This window comes from Cebus imitator, unplaced genomic scaffold (assembly GCF_001604975.1).
Source record: "Cebus imitator isolate Cc_AM_T3 unplaced genomic scaffold, Cebus_imitator-1.0 Scaffold5, whole genome shotgun sequence".
In the NCBI taxonomy this organism is placed as follows: Eukaryota; Metazoa; Chordata; class Mammalia; order Primates; family Cebidae; genus Cebus; species Cebus imitator.
Genome location: NW_016107320.1, coordinates 9489025 through 9515936, shown reverse-complemented (window position 1 = coordinate 9515936; position 26912 = coordinate 9489025).

The window sequence follows — 26912 nt, the reverse complement described above, 5'->3', positions numbered from 1 at the left end:
AAAAAAAAAAAAAAAAAAGAAATTATGTATATTTATGGATAAAAAATGTATTCCAAATGTATCTAAAGCATTGAATACATTTTGGTACTGCACAAGTGACTGAGGATATAGTGGTGTACAAAATAGAGAGGCGTGTTTTCTGTTCTCATGGAGGTTGTATCATAGTGGGCAGGAAGAATAATGTATTCATAATAAACGTAATATTTTTATGAATTGAAAAACATGACGAAAATGAAGCATATAGTGGGCTAGAGAGTGCCTGGGGGATTAAGTGGGGACAACTTTGAATAATGGTGTTCAGTGAAGACCTCTCTGACATGCTTTCATTTGAGGAGAGACCTGAATACGTCGGAAGCCTCAAGTAAGTTAACTGGATGCAAGGGGATGTAAACTGTGTATTCAAGGAAAATAAAGCAAATAATAAGGGTGGTTATTATAAAGTCTTGCAAGCTAAATGACATCCCTGGCTCTATACAATCTTACCCTTAACCTGATTTCCAAATTTGCAGTGTCCAGACATCTAGTCCAATAATACTTTTCTAAAAGACCCCCCTATCTGGTGGGAAATATACAATTTTAAATCCAGAAGAGAAAAGCACAGTGGTAAAGAAAACATAACAAGACATAGAGCCTGCGTTAATTTTCCACCTTCCCCTAGGGCCTTGAGCTCATTCTGTTCTTTTTCCTAACCGTTGGCAGGTTTTTGTTCTTTTCCTCTGTAACCGTTTCTCCAGCAGGTAAAGTTCCATTTGGCATCCAGGGCATATGATTATTATAAGCAGTGTCCCCATGACATTTCATTAAGCTGGTCTTTCTGCATTTACCATCAGACTACTGGAGCCTTGTTAGAAGCACTTAATTGCATCCTATTTTTGAGGCTGTAGCTGTGCATCAAGATTCTACTCTCATGTTAATTTCTTTTTAGTTGCTCACAAGGTCTTCCAGCTGATTAGAGTTTTAACAAAGAATTTCTCCTTCTACTTTCCCTTCTTTATCTTTATCTCCCTCCTTGCTTCCCTATAATTTGGGACAATGCTGTCAGCCATAATAAGCATTGCTTTTTTACTAATGTGATTAGTGTTTGCCTGGGTGTCAAGAATCTCTATGTCCTCAGGGGAGTGTTGAGTTTGGGGATTTGAGATGATGCCCAACTGTACAACTTTCTGAGGGCATTGATCTATTCCCCTTTCATTGATGAAATAAACTTTTGGAATATAATATTTCTGGGTCCAAAAAAGTGACCCTCTGTTTGAAACAAGCTGCTTCTATCTTTAATTGATCCTCTTGGGATTGCATGTTCACTGGGATGGGGATGGGGGAAAGCAGGTTATCTAGATGTTTTAGTATAAGATGAACTGATTCTCAATGTGTCTTTGTGATTAATAATGTCAACTGCTGCTTTTAACAACTGACTCTTATTAAGCCTTGGAGATGAACCAGACGCTCTTCTTAGCACTTTATGCATATTATTTCATTTAATCCTTGTCACATTCTCACTTTTGATGAAAAGCACTGGGGTAATTTTCACTTTGCTGATGAGCAACATAAAGCATAGAAATATTAAGTCACTTGTCCAAGTTGCCCAGTGGATATGGATTGCAAATCATGTGTTTTGACTCCAAAGGCCAGGGGCTGAAAGCTGCATCTTCCCAAACAGAGCAAGCCACCTTTTTCACAGCACAAAATGCTCTTTCACCTGAAGCTTATGTATGTTTCTCTCTTTTGTAAGACATATTCTTGTTTTCTCCCATCGAATTATATATTTCTTTACCATGACTCAGAGTATTCCAACAGGACTCCAAAGCCAAACATCCGAGTTGAATTAGATGGCTTTCACGTGTCAAACTGCCTTTCCGCCATCTTTCCTGTTTCAGTGTCCAGTCTTTTTCCTGGGACACCACCACTGCCTCAACTGGTCTCCCTCTTTTTAGTCACACTCTCATGATACTCTCCCAGCTGCCTGTGCACTTTCTAACACTCCGTTCTGGTGATGCTACACCTGCCCTTAGCCCTTCTTTGACTGCCTACTGCTAAAGGATGCCATTCACAATGTTTAACCATAGGTTTATTTGCAATCTGGTTTCAATCTACCGTGCAAGACACATCTCCTGATGGCCCCCGTCCCTCTTTATATCACATACTATGTTTAGCCACATCAATTCACTCATATTTCTCCAACACATCTATGCCATTGTTCATATACATTTCTGTGTCAAGGAATGTGTTTTTATTATTATTATTTAATCTAGCAAAATCCTTTACATCTCTTGAAACCCAACTCATGAATTACCTCTTCTGAGATGGAGTTGATGACTTTTTGCCTGTTTTCAGGCAGAACTAATGACTGTGGACCCTCCTTACTGTCCATAACTTGTTAATAAAGTCAGTGTTGCAATTGCCATCATTTTATTACAGTAATTCCCATTTCAACTTCTCACAACAAATTGTAACTTCCTCAAGGGAAGTATCTTGTCTTTTACACAGAGTAGGTGCTTGTAAACTTCTGTTACATGAAAGAATTGTTGAATAAATGTTATCTATTGCTGTGCCATAAACCAGATAGGTAAGTCCAGTGGGCAGCAATTGCATAGAACACAATGGTAGCAATTACTGAGGTTCTGCTCTTATTAGACTGGGCATATGTCTTTCTTGCCTTTCTTTAAAAAAAATAAATGCTCTCTAGCATGAACATGAGAGTGATTACTAGTGCCTCTTTTATTGGAATAAAGAAAACAAAATGTAATACATTATGGTGGAGTTCTTTGTTAAGGAAAGAAGGACAGGTGCCTTGAATTAGAGGGACCATGCCTGTTGAGGAGCCTTTGGTACCACGTGTTGATAATTCCTCTTCTTCATACTCTTGCATCATCCTTGCTCTCTTTGCAGCTTAGAGGGCCCTGCTTTCATCTACTAAATGAGCCAGTGTGTTTCTCTTCCACTGCCTTTCTGAGTGCCCAACTCCTGCCCCGCTATCCCCCTGCCCCCTACTATTTCAGTCTTGGCTTCATCTCACTCTTTACTCTTTTCCTCTGCCGTAATTAAATCACTTCCTGAGGTTTTATTAGGCTTTTCTTCTAGAAGGTGGACTAGGGCCTAGAGGTATTGTGGTATAAAAACATTAAAGAGGACAGTGTGGTTATTTTCTATGGAAAGGAGTCTGTGTACAACACACAGAGCATACTGGGTAAGAGGAAGACAGAAGAAACTTAAGGATTATGAAGCTCGCATATTTCATTTAACTGCTGTCTCCACCTGTATAAATACAACATGTCAAGTAGCATTAAAGGGAGTAGCCATCCAACTGCACTTATTAGTGAGTGTGTGTGTGCCCGAGACCTCCCGTGGAACATTAAGGTGCAGAGTAGGAGCTGGGCAGTGGGCCACGCACGACTGTAGACTCAAACTCTGCATCTCCATGTGTAGCAGCCACACTTAAAATCTGTAATCAAGATAGCCACTGTCTGGAAAGTTAGAGAAAATAGAGTGGAGAATTTTCTTTGCACAGTTCAGAATCAAGGTGCAAAGTTAATTAAAATGGTTAAGATGTGTTTTCTAGGCCTTCCTCTTTCCTCTTTTCTGTCCCTCCTCTAATAGCCACTGAACCTGGATATCCTGTTTTCTCTCCGTTAAACTAGAAATATTTTGAGGTAGAGAACTCACGGTACCACTGTTTCTTAAAACTCTACCCACATTGTGGAAATAATACCCTGATTACCAGCTCCTTCAAGTTCCTCTATTCTAAACTACCCATTCTGTGTATATTCAATACAAGTGCCTAGTTTCCCTTTGGGACTTATATTACCTAGTGATTTAGTACAATTTTTGTTTTGAATAAGTGTACACAAAATTTGAAGAACTAATGCTGACTTAATTAAACTCTTTTATGTGAATTTCAGTTGTTATCGCAGTCTTGGTTACTGAAAATAGACATATATCCAGAGATATAGGAAAAGAGTTTCCCGGTACCTTATTAAATTGCTAACATGAAATGCTACTGATACTTGATACATGGATCCGGGATATATTAGTCTGTCTAGCTTCTTTTCAAATAAGTAATGATAGAAATCATCCATTTTTCATATTGTTTATCTTGTGCATCTACTTATGTCTCAAAAAAAAACATAAAAAGCCAAATAAACATAGACAATGGTATCTATCTGGCACAAAAGAAAGTCAATGTGATATAAATCCTCCAAAGGAATATTGTTAGTGACATGATTAAACCTCTCCTCTCTCCAAGGAAGAAGGCCTGAATTGCTACATATTTGCGCTTATATTCTTCTAGCTGCTCTAAATGTGTTAAATTTCAGCACATTTTTTTTGGCATCAGTACATGCCATCTCATCTCAAGAAGTCTACATTAAAAAACAGGTGTCTAGGTATTAATTTCTTTTTTTTACCAATTATTATATTTGAGTTTAACTAGAACCTCCTAGAGATAAATCATAGTAATCCAAATGCAAGACTCACAAAGTGCAAATTTGTGGCCCCAAGTTTTGGATTTTGAATTTTGCCAAATTTTCACATAATGAGACACCTTAAAGGGACAGAGCCAACCTCACCAAGAACATAAATGAAGCTCCACCTTTGCAAGAATCTTTATGTACATGTCTCTTAGTACTCACCCTAAAATTTCTAAGGCAATTAGAAGCCAGAAATGAGCCTTCCACATTGTAATTCAGAGCCTTTGTGACTTGACTTCTTTCACTATCAATAACTTAGACACTTGGTAAAAGTCATTCAAAGTCAATTTGTGTGAAGTCTTTTACTCTCTGTGTTACATACAAAACACCAAATAATCAGAGTGCTCTCTGATTCTTCAGTTCCTAAGACTGTGCTTTTATTTATTGCTTGACAAAAAAGTACCAAATTTCCAGTCACAAGAAACCTGTAGGCCCACACATTTAGATCATGTTCCAGCTATAGACGCATCCTTTTTACAAAGTCTTCCAAGAGTCTATTGGGCCTCTGCTTGAGTGCCATTAGGGTGACAAACACCTGTGACTCCTGGAGGTAGCCATTTATAGCCCTACAGGATAGAACCACGCCTGCTGGTTGGTTCTAAACCATCATTCACTGAGGCATTAACAATCAGGTGTGCTGATCAATTCACTCCCCTTGTTTCTCAAGCTTCTTGTGTTTCTTAACCTCTTACCTGTCCAAGAAATGACAGAAAGAAGCTGCTAAAATTGATCTGTTGAGCTCGTTGAGGGCAGTTGTAAAATATGCAATTGGGGATATACTAAGAGGAAGGATTTACATTATGTTTTAATTTCAATTATGGACAGATAATCCTATCAGTTTTGACCATTTCACAACAAAAACTGAATAGAAAGGAAACGACCACTTACTGAACTTTCATCGGGCATCAGGCCATATGTAAGGTGCTTTTGTGTTACGTGTTATAGATGGTGATGCTTTCTTTATTCCTCATAACAACCCTGCACAGTGCATGCTCTCTTAACTCCATTTTAACAGTAGATAAGTAATAAATAATTTATGCTGGTACATTGCAGTATTTGAATGTAAATCCAGGGCAACCTGACTGCAAGTCCATGCTCTTTCTATCCCATGATTTTTGCTATGCTTCAGACTAAATGAGATGCTTGCAAAGAATGGCTGTGGTTTCTTCTGTATGGTGTAAAACTACCTGCAAACCATCAACTTGCTTTTGTGGGTGGGCAACATGAAAAATTTAGCTATTTCAGGAGGCAGAATCAGCCCAGGAAATAAGGTGGCAGAAAAAAAATGTGAAAAGAAAAAAAAAATCTATCATTGAAGTAGGCACTGAAGAGGAAGAATATATACTGCAGCTTCTTTCTGTAGGAGCCTAACGTGATCAGGTTGTGAAGTTGCTGCCCCTCTTTAAAGTTAAGGATCAGTAAAAGGCCAGGACAGAGCTGGGAGTGCTTGTTATGGCCTTCATTCCAACACTCAGATGGGAGTATTGCAAACCCTCGGCTGCAGTGCTCATAATGCTGTTCAGTGCAATTCCATGTGGCTTTATGCTTACCTTGGGCATATTTTTGTCTTTGTGCAGTTCTAATTAATCCATTATGATCTATAGTGAGAGAAATGCCAAGTAGCTGAATTTCCATTCCCCATTCAAGGCCATGGCTACTGGCCGTTAAGTAGTCTGTCTTCTAATTATGGTGGGTCCCTCATCTGGCCTAATGTTATGCCTCTTCAATTAAAAGCCCCACAGCAGCATGCACTTACTCTTTTAACAGCACAGCTGTTTGCTCGGACCAGGCCCAGTGATGTGTGTCTTGAAGAGTTTGGGAGAGTCTTCACTCTCCAAGCTACAAATTCTATCAAAAGTACAGTTCTCAGTATTTCCTGCTTTCCCCCTATAGCCTGGAAAACTATGGGATTCAGACTCTGGTGTGGGGTTGTCCCCCTACATGCCAAACCATCTCACAGGGATGCCTTCTGGAGCTATTTGGGGGAACAGGCAGCTGGAGTCATGGATAAGGCTGTTTGTATGCTATAGAAACCACTGCAAAATGCTTTTGTGTGTACAATAAGGCCATGCTGAGCTGGCCATATGGTGTATTGCCCTCTCTTCTGTTTTTAAATCATAATCTCTTCAGTTTGCTTTACTCTTGTTTTAGTTTGCCTTAAGTTTTATTTTACCCAGACTTGCTCAGAGGAAATGTATTCAAGAGAAAGACTGCAAAACCAAAAGATGGGCTGAATAAGTAGAAATAGTCTAAAGGCATGTAGGTGATCATGGGTTCAGTTGTGCTTAGTGCTATGTCCATGAAATAAAATAAGGAGGCATCATAGCTGGGATTACACCAAGCCACAGCTGCCACCCTGGTGGCGTGAAGGGTGCTGATGAAGAAAGTTTGCTGCAAAACCTGGGAGAAAGAGCCAATGTTGATTGAGTTCAGCTTCTTGTTGTTCAGAATTGCAAAGTGAATTTTAGGTGACAAAGACAAATCAGAGAAAATGTATCAACTTTTTTCAATTCAACTGGAATCTAATCTCAAATTTTAATATCCTTCCCTAATCTCCCTTTTGCAACCATACCAAGCCACTGAAAACCACTTCCCTATATAGTTTTCTTCTTTGCTGAAAGGGTCATTTGCTGATATTATATATATATATATACATATATATATATATAAAATTTCTAATCTGCATACGATGACCTTATATATATATATATATATATATATATGTGTGTGTGTGTGTGTGTGTGTGTGTGTGTGATCATATATATATATATGCTTGTAAATGTAGGTTCATCATGGGTAAGTGATTGTCCTAAACCTAAAGAATTTCACCCCACAGCAAAAATGATTAATAGAGTCATAGAAGTCAAAAATGAGAGTAGAAAGAGCACTAACTCACAGAGTGAGGAGTAGGAACAACAAGGAGGTTATAAATAGCCAAAACGACAAAAAACAGACAAGTCTCAAAAATGTTGGAAAACTTGTGGAAAGGTTTAGATATAAACTCATAAGCAAAGAAATGTCATCAATACTTTTTGAGCAGAAGAATGAAATGATCAGATGTATGTAGTATAAAATCACATTGATGGCAGGGTAAAGGATAGGTTTTAGGGGGAAATGAAAGACAGTGAGAACACTGAGGAGTCCCTGGTCCAGTCTCGAGGTAACGACCACTTGCCTCAGAGTAGTGACTACGCAGATATAGAAGAGAGAATGAATTTGAAATCATAGATAGAATTATCAGGATTTAGACAGAGGGTGGATATTAGAAGCATGCAAGCTTCAGCGATTGAGGGTGCGTCTCAAGTTTGCGTCAGATAAAGGTGTGCTTTTCAACTTGAAAAGACAGGAAATCTCAAAGGAAGAATAGAATAGCTTAAAGATTATGGAATGTGAGGTGTGGGGTAGAAGGATCTTAATAAGGAGGCTGTGCTACTATTCATAACAACCATGTGCGCCGAATCTATGCATGCAGCAGCTCTGAAGGAGAGCATGATCAAATACTGCAGAGACATGGGGCAAGATGAGAACTGAAACATTCTCCTGATAGCAACTAGTTGGCCACTGATAATTTTGCTAAGGCATGTGAGCAAAAAAGAGGTTTGTGCTCGTATGAAGAGAGAGTGTGAGGTGAGGTAATGACGATAGCGACCAGGGAAGACCCTGACCACATGGAATAATCAGCAATTATGAGAGCTTGGTTGCCACCTCCTTCTGGAGCAGAGATATGTAAACACAGGTGTTCTGAGATGGAAAGCAGAAGAAAAGTACAAATAAAAATGAGATATCAAAAAAAAATGAGATATCTTCGGATGTAGGTAAGAGGATGGCTTGAATAAGGAATGTGTAGAACTCCACATTGTGCCATTTATCACTAATTTACCGACCCTAATGTGGTGTGAACTTCAAGATTCCATCCACTCCTGTAAAGATCTAAATGGTTGGCTTAATGTGTGAATATTTCTGACGAATCTAAAATAAAAGAATAATGAACAAAATTAGAGTAAGGGCTGCCTTCCCAAACCTAAAATTTAGAGTGAAGCAGGCCTTTCCATCTATCTAATTGTTGGTGACAATAAAAGCAATTAGAACTTTAAAAAGGATGTCTTTGACATCACTGAAAGAGTTGGAACTAGGCCAGGCGCAGTGGCTCCCACCTGTAATCCGAGCACTTTGGGAGGTTAAGGTGGGTAGATTATCTGAGGTAGGGAATTAGGGACCAGCCTGACCAACATACAGAAACCCATCTCTACTAAAAATACAAAAAATTATCCAGGTGTGGTGGCACACACCTGTAATCCCAGCTACTCAGGAGGCTGAGGCAGGAGAATCCCTTGAACATCTGGGAGGTGGAGGTTGCCGTAAGCCGAGTTAGCGCCATTGCACTCCAGCCTGGGCAACAAAAGCAAAACTCTGCCTCAGAAAAAAAAAAAAAAAAGAAAAGAATTGGAACTATACCAATGTTTGTAATGTGAATACAGATGGATGGATATAAAAATGAATGTTTATATGTATGTACAGGCATATGTAATTCTATTTGCTGAGAGGCTCAAAGAGTATTGGTGTTCTAGTGCTAATGGGCTTGATTTCTAAATGCCATTCTATAAGTAAAGGAATGAGGAGTCCTTAGAAAAAATTCTGATCCCTGTATTTGGGCAAGGAAAGTATAAGAAGCATCAGAAACAATTCATAGTACACCGAAGTAAGGACTTTCTTTAAAAATTATGGAAGTGTCATAGGACACAGGAGTCAACTCCTGCACTGAAATATATCATTTACCTTCAAAATATGTGGCGGGATTTTCTAAATCCCCTAATGCTCTTGATTTCTAAATTAATGTCACTCTAGGCTATAAATATATTCTCTAAGATTTTAAGACTTTTGAAATGTATTGATATTTTGGGGGGTTATTATATAGTATATTTCTTGGTTCCATTTAGAATCAAAATGAATATGACTTCTTCAATTGATAAATGTGGTGCTTTATAAATGTCAGAGTGGATTATTTCTATTGATCTGTCATCAAGTTTACTGGCTTCCATTCTGCTAAGAGAATTCACAAATGTTTCTTTTCATATATTATAATTTCAGATATAAAATTTTCTTTATACTTCCCATTTATCTGCCAAAATTCTCCTTTTTTTAATCATCATGATTATGTTTTCCTTTATGCCTTTGAACATATTTGTAACAGTGACTTTTTAGTCCTTGGCTGCTAATCCCAACATCTGGCTTATCTTATGCTTTTTTCTATGGACTGCTTTGTGGAGAAGGGATGCTATTTTCCAGCTTCTTCACATATGTGCTGGTTTTGAGTTGCGCATGAACATTGTGAATAATAAATATGCTGTAGGGATTTATGATTCTGTTGTTTTCTGCCAAAAGTTTGTAAGTTTTGTTTTACTAAGTAATTGTTTTTCACTTAGTTTAGTCCTTTGTTAGGAAAGTTTCACTTAAATTTATGCTCAATCCTCAGTCTTTGTCCCGTGGTTATTATTATGTCCCTGTTAAATACTTGGGGTGTTCAGTAAAGTCTCTTCACTTTCACTGAGCCAGAATGGAAATATCTCCAAGCCCTGTGCTATTTCTGGTGCATCATTTTATTTCTGAAACCTGCAGATATTGATTTTTGACATGTCTCACAGAATTCCTCCCTGTTTATGAACAGCCAGGTATTTGCCATGAAGGATCCGTAATAAACCTGCATGTGAACTCCTTGGCCAGCCACTCTCCAACGGGTGCAAATTCCTTCTTTCAAACATTCTGCTCTGCATGTTCCAGCCACTTCACTTGAAAATTCAGAACTTCAGTCCCTGCTTTCTAAGCTCAGTGAGACTTCAACACTTCTTTGACTCTACCATTTCCTGCCCCAGGATAAGAACCATGCTCCAGCGATGAAAGCCTGGGAATATTTTGGTCTCAGAATATTTGTATAGCATCTCTCAAGGGACAAGTTCTGGACTGCCAGTTATTCAATGCGTGCAGACAGATGCCTCGCACACTTTGTCCAGCTTTATATTTGTTTATAGTGGGAAGCATTTATTCAGTCTATCATTAGGCTTTCCTAAGAGCAATTTTGGTTGACTAATGCTTTCTCCACATAACTATATCATGTGAATATTAAAGAGAAGACAGAGAATCAAAAGTTTTATTAATGGGTAAATAAGAACAATGACTGTGGCTTTAGTGCCAATCAGCCTTATCAATAAGTGTTTTATAATTAAATACATAGTGATAAAATATTGCCAAAATGTTTTGCCTACTCTGGTGTGATTGGGGGTTATCCTCATTTTTAAAGGTGAAAACAATAATTTCACATTATGCTTGCAATGCATTTTAAATTGCAAGTAACAAAGCCACATTACTGAATCCATTCACTTCTCTCACTATATCATCAGCCATTTAATAAGCCCTCAATAGCTATTTGTTTTATTGTAAGCTGATCTTATACTCAAGAATATTTGAGATTTTAAAATATTTAAAATTAAAACACACTAAAGTATCTAAAAGTATAGGAAATGACTGTAAAATATGATTGGGAAGAGTTTTCTTTTCTTTTCCTTTTTTTTTTTTTTTTTTTGAGACTGAGTCTAGCTCCATCACCCGGGCTTTAGTGTGGTGACATGGTCTCAGCTCACTGCAACCTCTGCCTCCCAGGTTCAAGTGATTCTCCTGCCTCAGCCTTCTGAGTAGCAGGGATTACAGGTGCGTGCCACCATGCCTGGCTAATTTTTGTATTTTTAGTAAAGACAGGGTTTCATCATGTTGATCAGGCTGGTCTCAAACTCCTGACCTCGTGATACATCTGCCTCGGCCTCCCAAAGTCCTGGAATTAAGGCATGAGCCACTGTGCCCAGCGACTGGGGAAGGTTTTCTAAGCACAATGTCAAAGGTTGAAACATATAGGTCACTATTCTTCATTCTATCATTATCTTATTAAAAATGATCCGTTGTCAAGGATACATTAAAATGTTAAATGACACATGGTGAGCTTGAAAAAACAGCAAAATATGTAAAGGGAAAACATATATTCTTAATATATATTAAGTTCTTACAGATAATTTGAAGAAAATACAAACTGGCAATAGAGAAATGGGCTATAAACCAGAAAGGAAATATATAAACACAGAAATACATATGTTAGGGACTTGAAAAACCATACAAACTTATTCCTAGTAAGAAATATACATTGACCTCAAAATTGATTTATACTTTTAGGAATTTGAAAAAGATTAAGCTATATTATAATATTTGTGTTTCTAAGAGTCCTGAGAAATGAGCATTTTATATGCTGCAATTAATCAGTTGTATGTATATGTGTGTGTACACATATATATGTATGGTTGTATGGTACTCATCATATATATATACACCATATATATGATGAGTACATATATATAATGTATACACATATATGTATAGATTATACATATATATGTATGTATAATCTATACATATATGTGTATATATACATACATATATATTTATTGGATACTTTACTAAAAAATATATTTTGTATGTATATATATATATATATATATATACACACTATATATATGACTACCATACAACCAAAAACACACACACATAAACACACACACAGACAGAGAAAAAAATTATCATAGTATAAATTACAATGGGAAAAAGTTGGAAGCTACTAAAAATGCATCAGTAGGTGTGACTAAAGATATTTATGACAGATTCATATTACCAAAAACTGTGTAGCAATTTCAAACATAATTAAAACTATTGTGTGTAATGGAAGAAAATTTAATGATGTATTTTAGTAAAAAAAAAGTTAAAATTATATAGACAAAAAATTGGGGATGGTTGGCCTAACTGTTGTCAACATCATGTACATATGTCTAGTGATTATTTCTAGACAGTAGGAAACTTTTTTCTTCATTTTAGTCCTCTTAATTTTTACAGCATTGAATATGTATTACCACTGTATAACATTATTTAAAATATATGTATAAATGATCTTGACTTAACTATGGCTTGACTTAGAATTTTTCTACTCTATGATGATGCAAAAAAGTGCATTCAGTAGAAACAAGTGTTAGAGTTTTGGATTTGAGTCTTTTCCCAGTATAGGAGTAGGATACTCTCTCAATGCTGGGCAGCTGCTGTGAGCCACAGCTTCCAGTCAGCCATGTGATCAGGAGGGTGAATAACTAATACTTGGCATCAATAACAACAACAACGCTATACTTGCTAAACCGTTAATAAGTGTCGATGACTGTGGCCTTCCACTAGGGATTCTTGAGCTTTAACAGAACAGAGAGAAATTGATGACTCTGTTCTTGTAGCAAGCACCCGATCATCCAGCAATTAATTTCAGCCCAATGCTTCAAATATTGTTCAGGTCCAATGTGCTTTCAGCTGTGTACATTCATGGTGAGCACCCATGCTACCATTCTGCTTTTCATTTTCAGTGAAGCATCTAATAAATTACATAAGATATTCAAAACCTTACTATAAAACAGGCTTTGTGTTAGATGATTTTCCCCAACTGTATGCTAAAATAAATGTTCTAAGCACGTTTAAGGTAGGTTAGGCTAAGCTACGATGTTTGGTACTTTAGGTGTATTAAATGAGTTTTCAACTTAGAACATTTTCAACTTATGTTGAGTTTATCAGGAGATAAGATCTCCCCATGTGAGCCAAGGAACCTGTTTATATATGTATGTATGGGTGTATAAACATATGCACACACAAAAGTCTGTAAAATTTAGATCTGAAGCAGTAGCACATATTTTGGAAATTTACTTTAATTCTTTCAATATTTGAATTTTACCTTGCACACTTTTTTTTTCTTTAAAGACAGAGTCTCTCTCTGTTGCCCAGGCTGGAACGCAATGGCGTGATCTCGGCTCACTGTAACCTCTGCCTCCTGGGTTCATGCGATTCTCCTGCCTCAGCCTCCCAAGTAACTGGGATTACAGGTGCTTGCCACCACGCCTGGCTAAATTTTTTTTGTCTTTTTAGTAGAGATGGGGTTTCACCATGTTGGCTAGGCTGATCTCAAACTCCTGACCTCAAATGATCCACCTGCTTGGGCCTCCCAAAGTTCTGGGATTACAAGGATGAGCCAACACGCCCGGTTGATCTATATTGCTTAGGATGGAGTCTTTTATTTGTCTCTCCTTCCTGGAACTTCCTACTGGCATCTGCACTAGTATCCCTGAATAAAAGCTCAATGAGTGTGACTGTAAGAGAGTGCATTATAAGTGTTCCTGAGGGAGTGTGTGTGTTGCATGTGCATGCATGTGTGTATATGTGGAGGGGCGCTTATAAATGCTGGGAAAATAGGGGTCATTACTGACTTCCCCAATTCTGCCAAATTTGATGCATGTGTTTGAAATATTTCTGAGAACTTTTACTGTAGGCAGTTCTGTGGGGAGAGATCCCAAAGCAGGGAATGAAATGGGAAAAAGCAGACAGTTCTCTTATGATCGATCAGCTTGCTTCTAGGAGCCAAAAGACACAGGGGGATTATTTGGCAAGCCTCGTTTTAAAGAGACTCTGCATGCTTCAGCTTTGCCTGCTGTGCATTGAATAAAGTGGTGGCGGGTACTATGAAATCTATCCCAGCACCTTGTGTTGGCAGCCACATGCCAAGTAAATTCAAGAGGTAACAGCTGCCTTGGAGCAAGAGTGTGGCTGCCACCTCCCCAGACCAAAGCGTAAAACTGGAACCCATTATGCTTCTGTTTCAGTGAGCAGAAGGGACTGAATCAGGGGAGGTCTGTCCAGAGTCAGAAAATATTTGCCAGCTGAGAAACTGGATCATTACTCTTAAAGCTTCCTTTCTAACCCATCAAAACGTTTGGAGGTTACCTCTGTGGGATCTGTAGTTTGCCAAGCAAAATTTGAATTAGGCACAGAATGAGGGAAAACTCAGATGTTTTATTTTGCTTCTAGGCAAACATATGCCTATTTAAAACTTAGTTTCTTCTGTGAATTTATTTTAAAGGATGTTGTGAATTTGATTACTTTTCAAAGGAGAATGAATTCCAGCTCTTGCTCCACACCAGGATTTTGCCACATTTTGGATGAGAAAGTATCACATTTGCAGACTAACAGCCCTTCAGCGTGAAGGTCATTAGAATAAACAGTATCACAGGCAGCACCTTTCTGCATGAGCAAGGAGACACTCATTTCTGTACTACGAACTTAACACTCAGGCTAACTGGGTAAGAACTCCATCTTCTCAGCTCAAGTCCCAAAGGGAACCCCTGTCCCTTCAGCCAGAAGAATTCTCAACCTCAGGGCAAATTTTGAGAAGGAGTTTGCTATTCCATGAGTTACTTTCCTTCTCTTTGGTACTTGGGGTGACCTCGAGGAGGTTCATAAATTTTACCTCTTCTGATGGACTACTTAATTCTCCAGCTACCATGGGAGGAGTTCAAGATTTATGGGAAAGAAACTCTAGCAGATGCCTTTCTGCAGAATGGTCTGCGGCTTTAGTTAAATCATTGCAGGTTTCAATAATTGGAGGTGAGTATTTTCAGAGCTCCAAACCATCATAGTAGGTTGTGGTTTAGCATGCCAGTCCAGGAAACGTTATGGGGCTGGCATTGTCTGTTCCATTTCTTGTACTTCCTTCTGTCTCTAAGATTCAGTGATATCACTGAGGAGTGCCTTGAATTTGGTGCTTGTGCCTTGGTCTTATCTTAACCCTGGGAAATTTGGAAAAAAAAAGAAAAAAAAAAAAGAAAGCAAACTGATTATGGGCTCCAGAAAATTCTGTAACCAGCTGTACAGCCTGAAATTTGATTTTGTCCTTTTTCCAGATTAATTGCAGTGGTGCATGAGTTGAGAACACCTGTCTTTGCATAAACACATAGGAAGATAAACAAGTACAGGAGAAAAGAGTCTGACCCCAGGGTCCTCTCTGGGCACAGACTCTAAAGTGAAGAGGGCTCAACAGTTCCCAAACCTCTGATTTGCTAGGAAGATGGTCCCTGCTGCCTTGTAACTGAAATGCATTGACTCTTTTTAAGTTGGTGGTAATGCTGTAGCTTTTTGGCAGTTTGCTCTTTTGAGTTTCTGGGAGAATAGTAGAGAGCTAGATGCAACAAAGAAACTGCTATGTTGAATAATGCACAACATCATGCCAAAGCCTCATTTCGAGATTCCACGTTGTACATTTACAAGGAGCAAATATTCAGTACAGCCATTCTCTTTGTAACTTGTCATACAAAAGAATCAACAAATTCCATGACTGTTAGGAAGGCTATAAGAGAAGACAATTGCTCTCCTTTGCACCTGTCTCAGTCCCTGCCATCATTTTGTAGTAGGAAGGTTTAAATATTGTGATTTATTTGCATGTCAGTATGTTGTTTTAAAATGACTCCCTTTTACACTTACGTGAAGGCTTGGAAATTTCAACACTGGCCAGTGTAGAAAAAATATGAAAGAACAAGACCCTCATGAAAGGTTCCTCCTGGAGAGGACTTGTTTAATATTATTACACTGAGGCAATGATTTTTATTCCTATATAAGGTGCCCCACCCACCGTGATTTTTCTTTTTCTTTTTTTTTTGAGACAGTCTTGCTCTGTCACGCAAGCTGGAGTGCAGTGGCATGATCTTGACTCACTACAACCTCTGCCTCGCAGGTTCCAGTGATTCTCATTCCTCTGCATCCTGAGTACCTGGGACTACAGGCATGCACCACCACTCCTGGCTATATTTTGTTGTTATTGTTTGTATTTTTCATAGAGACATGGTTTCGCCATGTTGCCCAGGCTGTTCTGTTCTCCAACTCCTGACCTCTAGGTCAGGCAATCTGCTCTCCTAGGCCTCCCAATGTTCTGGGATTACTTACAGGCATGAGCCACTGCTCCCATTCTATTCCAATATAAGTTTTTCTGAATAAAGGAAGGGGTTAGACAGGATACTGAACTATGCAAAGTCAAGAATGAGGATGGTAGCACCATTTAGATTAATAAGGATGTCTTTAGGAGGAGCAGAATGGGCCAGAGTGACTGATTCTGTTTGGATATATTATTTGAGGTTAAAAGAAAGTACATAGAAGTTGGGTTTACCTAGGTTTGGGGATGGCAGACTGAGTGTGCCCACAAGACAAAGGGATAATGAAATTCAGGAAACCAAGTACGTAATAGAAATGGCTGAACATAGACAATAGACAAGGAATCAGAAGTGACCAGGTCTGATTTCTTATCTGTTAACCACTTTGAGGAACATGAGGCTTCTCTCTCTGTCCTTTCTTAATAAAATTCAGAGTTCCTTTCCAGGGCAGTTGACAGTATAACAAATTCTAACTCTGATGTCGAACATGTTTCCAGTACATACAGGATATTTATTCAAGGGATATGAACAGTCTGGAGTTCTCTTCCTAGGCCATACTTCCTAAGGAGGAGAATAAGGACTCTTTTTAGAGGCTGCCGGCTTATTTAGTTCTTATAGCTGTGTTACTGACTTATATTTCTAAAATACACAAATGTACATACAAGTTTGAGCCTCTTCACTTCTGTTTTTTTCTTAAATCGGAGTTAAACAGGGTAACCACTCAAATGTCGATTTCTAACAGTAGAAGATATCTTTTAGGTTAAACAATGAGAATGTGATAACTGTGGCAGAATCAATGTGAGGACTTCTATATTTCAACCTGTTACTCTGGCCATCTTTGGACAATATCCTGTGTCCAAAGTCCTTACTGGTTTCTGAGGTAGCAGCCTGCTGAGTACAAGCCGACTCTCTTTAAAAGTTCTGTTTCCATCTTTATTTTTATTTACAAGCTAACTCTTGATTACAAGGCAGTGCCTGACAACTGATTAATGCCAGGGGGTGTTTGTGAGGATTGGCCTCGTTGGCCTCTATAGGATGTAGAACTTCCTATTTATAAGTCTTCTGTGCTTTGTTCTTTGATTGGCTTATATATAGTGCTTTCTGTTAGGCATCCCCACTGGCTAGTGACAGCGACAAGCTGGCAAAACTCCAGCCATTGAAATTACATTCCACAGAAGCACAGAAGATAATGTTATATAGCAAATATACACAGGGCAAATGTCATATAGCAAACACATGCTGAACCATCATAGGGAGAGTGCCTGCCCCCTCACTTGGGATTAGGAGCAAGCCAGTTTATTTAACAGAGGAGAAGAGCCCATATAATCTGCATGTGCAAGTGTGTGTGTGTGTGTGTGTGTGTGTGTGTGTGTGTGTGATTATATAATTCCATAGTACATACAAAAAGTCTTAAGGCAAAAGAAAGGAAGGAAAGAAGGAAGGAGAGAAGAAAAGGAGGAAGGGAGGGAGGAAAGGATGACAGGAACGAAAGAGGGTTTGGAAGGAAGGGAAAAGGAGGAAGGGAGGTAAAGAAAGAGAGAAAAGAGAATATTCTACAGCCGGTGGAGCATGAGAACACAAAAGGTAATTCCTGATGAAATATAAGCTGAACAACTTTGGCTGTCTTACAGCTTTTAGTGAACATTGCAAACTAAATAGCCCTTTCCACATTCCCCGGGATTCTTGCGGCTTTGAATTTTATTTCAGCCTGAACAGGATTTTCTGGACACAAGCCTGGCCCTGCCGATATTCCAGCATTTGGATTTACCTCTTTATTTGGAGGTAAAAAAAAAAATCACTTAATCTCCATCCCCTGCAACCATAATTTGGGTTTCTGTAGAATGGCTTGACTGTTGCCAATTTCATCCTTCTTTTCACCATTGCTTACTGTGGATGCTTCAATCCCCACAGAGGAGCTCCCTTACCCTCATTCCTCCAAACCAGCCTGTCTCACCAACACCAACCAAGGCAATATAGAAAATTGGTAGAAAACTCTGTTTATACACACCCATTTTGAGTCACAGATGTATCTTAAGGAAGAAGTAACTGTCCAGCATAGTGTGATCGCAGGAGCAAGAGGATGATTCACTCCATGCCCAGATGCTTCCTTCCTAAAATGGAGCCTTGCCTAATTGCTAAAGACTTACATTTTTGAAAGAGGATTTATTCAGTTGTACTTTTTAATCTCTGATACAACACAATCACCTTAAAAGCTAGTATAGTTGAAAAGACACATTGTATGGTGAGTGGGGGACTTAACATTCCAGCCCTGGTTCAACTAGTAAACAATTGCCTAATCTTAAATACGCCATATATATAAATATATATAACTAAACTGAATATATATATGGCGTATTATATATATATAAAACTGAACCTCACTATATTATCATTTACAAAATACAAGAATTAGATTTCAGTATATCAAACCTTGAAATTGCAGAGAAAGTATTACATTTTAATCTATTATTAGTCACATCTGTTTGTTATATGGATGAGCTTCAAGTTCTTTCTTTTTTTTTTTTTTTTTTTCCAAGATGGAGTCTCTCTCTGTCACCAGGCTGGAGTACAGTGGTGAGATCTCAGCTCACTGCAATCTCCACCTTTGGGGTTCAAGTGATTCCTCTGCCTCAGCCTCCTAAGTAGCTAGGACTACAGATGCGTACCACCATGCCTGGCTAATTTTTTGTATGTTAGCAGAGACGGGGTTTCACCATGTTGGCCAGCATGGTTTCTATCTCCTGACCTCGTGATCTGCCTGCCTCAGCCTCCCAAAGTGCTGGGATTACAAGCATGAGCCACCGATCCCGGCCTCAAGTTCTTTCTTGAGAGAACATTTAACAAGACAAGAAGAATTAGAATTTTGCTTGTTTTACGTGGAGAATGGTGGCAAAATTACAAGAAACAGAAGTGAAAGAATTGCAGGGCACAAAGTCAAACTTTATAACATCATTTCCTTTGTGCTATTGTTACAATTTATTCTATTCTATCTATTCTAATTTTGGAAATCTTAAGACTATTAATTCAATAATTTGAAGAGAAAGATCCCACCTTTAGGTTTGTGTATCCAACCCACTATCAGAACATAGCTACCAAGCCGTTCCCAATTTTTACCACTGTTATTTTAATATGTAGATTCATCTGTCATGACCAACCTAAATTTCCTTTTTATCTAGACCCATACTCTCCAATGTGGTAGCCACCAGCCTATGTGGCTATGATGGTTAGTTTATGTGCCAATTTAGTTAGGCTTTAGCCACCAGTTATGCAATGAAACACTAATCTAGGTATTGCTGTGAAGGTATTTTACAGATCTGGTTAGCTTTAAGTAAGGCAGATTATCCTGGATAGTATGTTTGGCCTCATCTAACCAGTTGAAAGGCTTTAAGACCAGAACTGAGATTTCCCTGAAGAAGAGATTGTGCCTATGGAATTCAGCTTCAACTCCTGCCCAGGAGTTTCCAAGCAGTGCTTCTTTATAGGTTTTGAACTTGCCTAGCCAGCCTCCAACGATCATGTAAGCCAATTCCTTGCAATAAATCTACAGATTGATAGATACATACATACATACATATGTAGATGGATAGGTGGATGGAGAGAGAGAGAGAGAGATCTACATATCATACTGGATTGTTTCTCTGGTGAAACTCTGAGTGACATAGTGGTTATTTCCATATAAATGTAAATGAAATAAAATTAAATGAGATTTTAAAGTCACAGTGGCCACATTTCAAGAGTTCAATAGCCACTTGATACTAACAGCTACAATACTGAACACCACAGAATATTTTCATTATAGCAGAAAACTCTAACACTTTTCTAAAGCAAGCTTTTCCAGTGCCTTCCATCATTTCTTACTACACATGCTGATATAATATCTCATCACTTTGTCTTACAGATTCACTAATATTTGAATATCTCTGTTATGATACTGAAAATTGAATATTATGTACTCCAAAGGAAACATTATTTGCTTAGGATATGAAGGAATTACCACCCCCTAAGCTAGATGTTATTGAAATAGTTCCCAAAGCTATCTAGATCTGAATAGTCATGCTGTTTTTCCCATCTATTTGGACAAATTTTGTTCCACATTTCCCACTTTCTTGTCAGTAAAGAGTTTTATTGTATTAATAAAATTTGTAGAGAAGAGATGGAGAAGACATAATCTAACCTGAGCATCTTCAATGCAGAGAGATTTTTTTATTGAAAAGATTGAATTACTAACAAATAGAAAATAAGTATAGTAATATAGCAGTAGGAAAGGAGAGAGAGAGAATTAAGAGAGACATTGAGCAGTGTAGAGTAGAAATTAGAGACGAGAATAAGGGTAAGAGGGAAAAGGAAAAGAGACTTCTAAGCAGCTGAAGACGCTAAGAAGTTTAGCGAGAAAGGTATGCAGGAAATATGACTTTGGGAAGTGCTTACTTTATTTGAAATGAATCTTTCCAAGGTTTAAATGCATAGATACATGAGAGGCCTGGACTTACTTTAAATCACTTTTAATTGTTTGGCAATTTTTTATTTTAAAAATTTACTTTCCAATGAAGTATTGCTCTGTGCCTAAACTATGAAGGTCCAGAAATTATTCTGTATTGATTATATTTCTATTAATTTGGTCTTAGATTATAGCTGAATTTATTGCATCTGTTTGCTGGATTATATTCAGTTTACATCAATAAAAGCTGTTAAATGCTTTTGACATAAATGCTATTAAGTGTGGTCACTCCTACCTTTAGGTAACTGATTAGTAATGTACATGTAGAAATTCACACTTCTTGCTAAATTTGCTTCTGTGAATTTTGTCTGTAATACTGATGTGTTAAGAAATTTTTCAGAATTTTCTCTGATAGCTTATATTTTAGCTCTCACAATTTGAATGCCTTTAGCTCCAAGTAACAACTACCTCTCTAAAACCTACTTAAATGAGGAAACTTATTAGTTCATATATCATTAAGGTAGAGGTTGAGTGAAATTCAAAATTTATCGATCCAGGAGTTTAACGCTGTCATCAGAGTTTCAGGTTTGTTCTTCCTCTCCAATGTGCTTTCTACAGATTAGTCATGAAATAATGTGCTCTCATGATTCTATGGCAGCAGCCAAGTAAAATGAGAGCTACTGCTTTCTTAGTCACATACTAAGAGAAGGCAAGAGAAGCTTTCTATGGCTCTCCCTTCAAAGTTAAAGATTTTCCTAGAAGCTTCCAGCAAATATTTTCCAATGTCTCACTGATCAGATTAGGATGATCCACCCATTTTGGAACATCTCTGGCAAAGGAATAGAATCTTTCATAGGCCAATTGTATCCAAATCAGTAGGTGAGAATGGAGTCACTGTTCTTTGAATAAAACGGTGCCTATGTTGAGGGTAAAGAAGAGATGAATAGAGCATGAATAAATCATCGACAATTTTTACCATAACTTTTTCAGTTTTGTGTGATTGATTGATAATTTTTTAATTTTATGTGTTTATCCTACTTTTTCTTTTCTTCTTCTTTTTTTTTTTTTCAGTTGAAATCTCGATCTGTCACCTAGGCTAGAGTAGAGTGATGCAATCTTGGCTCACTGCAACCTCTGCCTCCAGGGTTTAAGCAACTCTCTGCCGCAGCCTCCTGAGTAGCTGGGATTACATGCACCTGCCACCATGGCTGGCTAATTTTTGTATTTTTTTTTTTTTTTTTAGTAGAGACGTGTTTCACTATCTTGGCCAGGCTGGTCTTGAACTCCTGACCTCGTTGAACTCCTGGCCTTGTAATCCACCTGCCTTGGCCTCCCAAAGTGCTGGGATTACTGGCTTGAGCCACCACTCCTGGCATATCCTATTGTATAATAATAATGTTGATAAGGAGAGATTCCAGGGTATCTTCAGAGATAAGTTTTCAACATGACCTCTTTTTATTAGTTAAAAGGTTAAGTGTTAATTTAAGAATCACTTGTAAATTACAAATTCATTAGAATCCAGTGTTTCTAAAATGCAATAATTTGTGATATGTTATAATTTGTAGCTATTAAGGAAAGTCCAAATATTTGCTGAGCACCTACCAAGTGACAAATCGTTTTTACATGTTGGGGATGTACAGTTAACTGAATAGGCTAAAATGCCTGCTCTCAAGGAACTTTCTATTTAATGTGGGTGAAGGGACAGTCAATAAATAAATGAATTACATTTTTAGCATGCCAGATAGTGCTACATATGGAAAAAAATAAAGCAAGATAGTAGAAGAGAGGTGTTAGGATGTAGTGAATGATTACAATTTAAAAAGAATGGTTAGTAAAATGCTCAGTGAGAAAAAAAGCAAAGATCTGAAGGAGTTAAAGTTATGTGTGAAAAGAACGTTCCAGGCATAGGAAACAGCAAGGCAGAGAGAATAGTTCAGTGACCATAAAGGAGGGAAGAATGATGGAAAAGAGGAGGTCTGAGACAGTACAAAACAGGGTTGAGAAGCAATCGTGTTGAACTATTGTAATAGGGCCCATTTTAATGATTTTGGCTTTCATCCTGATGGAGATAAGAAATGTTAACTGTAGAATAATCTAAACTATGTTTGTAAGATTTTTTTTTTCTTGGCAACTGTGTTTGACAATAAGTTGTAGGAAGATTAAGGCAGATGCTGGAAATCACCTTGAAGACCACTGTGGCAATTATCATTGCTTGAAACAGAATGGTGACAGTGTACATTTTGATAGGAGATCAGATTCTGGGTTCATTTTGGAGGTAGCAATTAGGATTCACTAGCAGATTCTATGTAGACATTAATAAAAAAAGAAGCCAAAAAACCAAGGTAAGTTATCTCCTTCCTTCCTTCCCTTTTCTCTTTTTTCTTTCTTTCTTTTTCTCTTTCTCTCTTTCTCTCTTTCTTTCTTTTTTTGGCCTAAAATGATTGAGATGCTATATCACAAAATGGGAAAGACCACAGGAAATTTAGGTTTGGAGGGAAAAGCAAAAGTGTGATTTTAGGTACATGAAGTTTGAGGTTACCATTAAACATTGGAATTGTGGTATCTATAAGTAATAGTATATGCAAGTCTACAGTTCAGAGGTGAGAGCCATCAAGATAAAAGCTATAGTCATCAGAGTAGGATTGGATAAGATCACCAGGTGTAGGTAAAAGGAAGTGACCTGAAATCTTAAACTTTGAGCGTGCCTGATTTTAGAAGTTAAGGAAATGAAGAGGAATCAGCATAGGAGACTGAGAAATAAGACTCAGTGAGAGAAGAGAAACACTGGGAGAGAGTTATGAGCATGAAGCCACATGAAGAAAAGTCTCCCAGGAGAAGGGAGAAATTAAGTTGGTCAAACACCACTAACTCAGATTGAGGATTGGGGCTCTTGTTAAGAGTAGATTGGGTGAGATATTGGGGATGAAAGTCCGACTGATGTATTTGCAAGAAGAAGAATGAATGAGGAAGAATTGTAGAAAATTTAGCCAACTCTTGTTTCAGTTTCAGTTTATGGAAATGGGTAGTAGCAGAAACATTTGAAAAGAGACTTACTGTTATGAAGATAGGAGAAAAATAATATGCTTATATATTAACAAAAAGTGTGCAGAGGAGAGGGAATAAGTGATGATCGAGAGAGGGGAGAATAATAGGCACAGCACTTAAGCCCTCTAGTTAAAAAGAGGGGATGATGGCTGGTCAAGGTAGCTCACGCCTGTAATCCCAGAACTTTGGGAGACCAAGGCAGGCAGATCACTGAGGTCAGGAGTTCGAGATCAGCCTGACCAACATGGAGGAAACCCCATCTCTACTAAAAATACAAAATTAGCTGGGTGTCTTTGCAGGCTCCTGTAATCCCAGCTACTCAGGAGGCTGAGACAGGAGAATCACTTGAAACTGGGAGGTGGAAGTTGCGGTGAGCCGAGATTGCACCATTGCACTCCAGCCTGGGCAACAAGAGCAAAAATCGGTCTCAAAGAAAAAAAAAAAAAAAACCCAGAGGGGATAACATTCAGTGCACACTTGTTAAAAATGTGAGAAACTAGCACATGAGTCATTTGGAGATGTCATAGTGGGATTAGAAAACAGCAGCAGCTAAGTATCTTCTGTTCAATTCATATAGGCCAGTCACAGATGAATGGTGGTTAGATACTATAATACATTTTTATCTCCTCCAAAAGTTAGTTTTGGACTAAAATTGCACTATTATGTAATTGCACATAATTATATTGCATTATACACTTACAAAAATATTTTTAGATCATGTTAAAATTAATTTTTATTATTGATTTAAGAATGATATAATTTAAAAGACCTAAGTAATAGTAGGTTCATTGAAAGAGAATGTCAAGACTAAAACCTGGTTGGGACTTCTGAGACCTATGGGTGGATTAAAGGAGTTAAGGTTTGTGGGAGCCCCAGACAATGTATTCGTTTTCTATTGATTCGTAACTAAACTTAGAGGCTTAAAATCACACAGATATATTATTTTATAGTTTCCATGGGTCAGGAATCCAAATACATGTCAGCTGAGCCTTCTGCTCTAGTTTTCACCAGACTGAAATCAAGGTTGTGGCCAAGGCTGGAATTCTCACGTGAGGGTCAGGATCCTTTTCTAAGCAGCAGTTGTCAGCAGAATTCACTTCCTTGAATCCCTGTGACTAATATCCCTGTTTTCTTGCTTGTTATTAGCCAAAGATTTCTCTCAGCTCCTGAGGCCATCCACTACATTATGTCACGTGGACTCCACAGGTGGTGTTCAAAGGTTGACTATTTGTTTTCTTCCAGGCCAACAGGAACACGTTTTCCTAATATATTGCCTTCTTTAATTTTTTTTTACTCTAAATGTTGTGGTTACTCAGTAGGTGTATATATTTATGAGGTACATGAGATGGTTTGATACAAGCATGCAATGTGAAATAATCACATCATGGAAAATGGGGTATCCCTCTTCTCAAGGATCTATTGTTTGTGTCATGAACAATCTAATTACACTATTTTAGCTATTCACAAATGTACAATAAAGTTATTATTGACTATAGTCCCCCTGTTGTGCTATCAAACACATCCCCACCTCCCCTCAACCCCACCACGTCCTCCACCACCCTCCGCAGCCTCTGGTAACCATCCTTCTGCTCCATATCACCTTCCTTTAAAGAGCCTTCTGATGAGGTCAGTCTCACCCAGAATAATCTCTTTGAATGAACTCAAGTCACCGGTTAGCAGTTAACCGCAGGAGTAGTATCCTGTCAGTCACTGGTTCCTCACCCACTCAAAGGGAGAGGATTACATAAGGTGTGTACAAAAGGGATGAGAATTTTAGGGCTATCTCAGAATCCTGCCTATCACAGGCAGTAAATTTCTAAACAGAAACAGACATAAGCTCCCCTCACCATTCTTGGCTTTTGGATATTTCTGAAACAGAAGGGAAATGAAGATAGAGCTTTAGGAGCAGTATTAGGTGGTGAGCAAGTATCTAGTTATAGAAAGAGACTTACTGTCTGACAATGGCCTACAGGTCTGTGAAAAGAGAAAATGCTGTTCTTTGTAATTATTGTTCTATTCTTAGTCGTCCACAGACCTCAGCTTCATTATGTAATCAAAACGCTGCACTGAGATGCAACTGATGCAATATTTCACTTTAGTATTTATTGGTTTGGTTTGTGATTTTGCATGAGAATAGTAGAGATTAATAAGCTTTCATTTATATATGTGCACCGTGCCAGGGTCTTAGAGAGAGAGGTGGGAAGGACTGGTACTTAGAATGGTATTAAGAAGAAAGTCAGAAAGCCACTCTTTAGATGCCTAGAGAGTGAGTCAAGAAAGAGGAAGCTAGCTAAGCCAGGAAGTCTATCTATATGGTAAGAGGAGAGGATCGCAGGTCAGAATGATGGCAGGATGGGGAAGCAAATGCAATTATTTTCCATGCTCATAGAACCTCAGTCAGAAAGTTCATCATTTCCAAATTTGCACATATTACCTGGCTGCACATCAGTGATAACCACAAACAGAGAAATATTATATGCACCTTATGATTGAATAGACCTCAAAAATAGGCAAATAAATGTCCATCTGAACTCCACAACACCTAGGTAACAATCCTATGTAAAAGCATAGAATTACTTGGGAAGTGAAAAATGTTCAAGTACCTATAGCCCTGTTTGTAAAAGACAATTATTAACTTTTCAGAAATGTTACAAACTCAAACTGGTTATTAAACACAGTCATTATTCAAACTTAAGTTATATAAGCTTACAATAAAATATATTAAAACCAAGATAATAAATATTTGAAACTAATTCTTCCTAATTATTTCATTACACTTTATTATTACCTATAATCTTGAGTTTATGTCCATTGTAGCTCTAGAATAGAAATACTATATAACAGTGTGTTACTGTGCATCTCATTCCAACTCTGCTCAGTAATGTCACATTGGTGATTTTATCTTGGCCATGGAGCATTTCCAACATGGAAATCAGCAAACACAACAAATAGGAAGTTGACTTAATGGAAGCTGAAAAAGGTTTCAGTTTAATTAATAAGATTATACAAGGGTTAGTAATTGTTTAAGAGTACAGCACATCATGCCGGGCACGGTGGCTCAAGCCTGTAATCCCAGCACTTTGGGAGGCCGAGGCGGGTGGATCACGAGGTCAAGAGATCGAGACCATCCTGGTCAACATGGTGAAACCC